The 2,212-nt window shown below is 43.8% G+C and overlaps 1 protein-coding gene and 1 non-coding gene across 5 annotated transcripts in view; one reads left to right on the forward strand and one right to left on the reverse strand.

The window, feature by feature from the left end:
* Positions 1–2,212, reverse strand: part of ORC2 (origin recognition complex subunit 2) — a 51,059-nt gene that overhangs the window by 35,555 nt on the left and 13,292 nt on the right. The window lies entirely within an intron of this gene.
* Positions 1,724–1,855, forward strand: LOC114008626 (small nucleolar RNA SNORA16B/SNORA16A family). The gene has a single exon (XR_003550132.1). It is a non-coding gene; the product is annotated as a small nucleolar RNA SNORA16B/SNORA16A family (small nucleolar RNA).

Genomic DNA, 2,212 nt, shown 5'->3' on the forward strand with positions numbered 1-2,212 from the left:
AAAAAAAAAAAAAACTAAAAAAAAAAAAAAAAGTGGCATTACTACTTCTAGAACATACCTTCATTTATTTGCTCCAAAAGGACCCCTTTCTACTCTGGGCAACAACTATACCTACTATTAGATTGTCAGGAAAGTCATGACATATTTTCCTATGTTTTTCTATGCAAAAATGTGTCATGACTTTCCCAACGATCCAATACTTAATTCTGTGGAGACTGGGTAGGACTAGTTAAAGGTGTAGCCTTTGAAGTCAAATAGGTTTGGAATATAAAACTAGCTCTTCACCTATCTAATTTTAGTCAAGTTACTTAACCTCTCTAAACTACAATCTCCAAAGGTTTTAGATATGGATATTGCAATCTCTCAACTCGGATCTTGGCATACAATAATTGCTCAAAAGTAACTGCTATCATTACTATAGCACTCATTAAATATAAAAGTAATTATTTTGTTTCTGTTTTTATTTCTATCAGTAAGCATAACCTTTGCCAATCCGTGAAGAACTGTCTAAATAATCTTGATACTCTCACTATTCCATATTAGAAGATCAATAAATAGGGACCAGCAGTTGGCAAAATGGCTATGTCACTGGACTTCCATGTAATGGACCACGGTTCAAGTCCCAGACCCGGTAGCTTAAACTCACACCAGGCACATGTGTGTGTATGCCCAAGATTCTGAGAGGAGAATGGAGAAGGGATTGCGGCGTGGCCATCTCCCCTGGGGGATGATTTTTAGCTTTCTATCTCCCTGACTTTGTGTCTCTCTAGGAGCACACATGCCATATAGCAAAAATCATTCTAAAAAGTAAATAAATAAATAAATAAAAAGAAGACACATCATAAGGTGAGAGATTTTGGCTTAATTTGTCAGCTTTAATATAAAAGTAGGTAATATCTGGAATCCATCTGTTCACCAAAAGATAACTTCAATTTAACTCTAACTTCACAGGATATATGATTATTATTATTATTTTTAGATTTTTGCCATAAGGTGTGTGTGCTAATGGGAGAAAGACAGAGAGACAGGAAAAGGAAGAAATTACCCCCAGGGAGATGGCCACACCACAATCCCTTTTCCTCCATTCTCCCTTGGGATTTGGCGTACATGCGCATATGAAGTCGGTGTTATTTCGTACATGCACATATGAAGTCGGTGTTATTTTTTAAGTCACTGGGTACAAGACTCAAACTATGCTGTTGGCCATGTGGGATCCAGCACCTTAACTACCATGCCACCTGTTGGCCCTACACAGAATATTATTATTGAAAGTGGCTTTTAGGCAGCCCATAGTGTAGCAGGTAAGCACTGTGCAGAAGTTGAATCCCACATGGCTGACGAGGGTCTAAGTCCCCACCTGAGTGGCTTGAAAACCACACTGGACATATGTGTGCCCAAGATCCTGACAGGACAGAGAAGCGGAGGCAAGCTGACTGCAGAGTGGTCATGCTCTGCCAAGGTCTCTCTCTCTCTCTCTCTCTCTGGTGAATGTATGGGCCCTGTGGCAACTTAAAAAAATTATAATAATAATTAAAAAACCACATTGGGCATATCCAGGACCCTGATGGGATTGAGAACTGCAAGAAAAAGGATAGGAGCGAGACCAGGCCACACTGGAGAGGCCTTTTCTCTTTCTTACTTGCATGCCCAAGTGCACACATGCTCTCTGGCACAAAACTGGCTTTTGATGAAGAATTAAAGAAAACTTTGAGAATATATGACCCACGGCCCTTATCGAAGCTGCAGCTGCTTCCGCGTAGCCGCTGTGGTCAAAGAGGACCCCAGAGTGAATTTCTCGGAGGGTCGCCGTCAGGCCTGCCTTGGCAGGTCTGCAACATTGTGGGGAAAGACAGCTGTGGGCGTGGCCGGGGCAGTCAGGAGGCCAGGGTGCAGGAAGATTGTTGGGGACAAGCCCGGAAGGTGGCCACGACTTGGAGGGAGGACCCCGGACTGCCGTGACCGGTGAGGACAGCGGCGGCCGTGGCCAGCGCGGTTCCCAGCAGACGGCTGCAGAGCCATCAGGGCCCTTTGCTCCCAGAGTGCTCGGATCAAGGCCTGTGTTCCTGGGAGTCTGCTCTGCAGAGCTGGGAGACACAGGAAGGACAGCACAAGGAAAAGCAGAATTCCTGGTGGCAACAGCTAATGTAGCTCTGAGTGGCCAATAAAAAAGAGTCTGGCAGTGCCAAAAAAAAAAAAAAAAAAAGGGGAAAAA

The sequence above is a fragment of the Tupaia chinensis genome, unplaced genomic scaffold (genome assembly GCF_000334495.1).
Source record: "Tupaia chinensis unplaced genomic scaffold, TupChi_1.0 Scaffold000361_2, whole genome shotgun sequence".
NCBI lineage: Eukaryota > Metazoa > Chordata > Mammalia > Scandentia > Tupaiidae > Tupaia > Tupaia belangeri.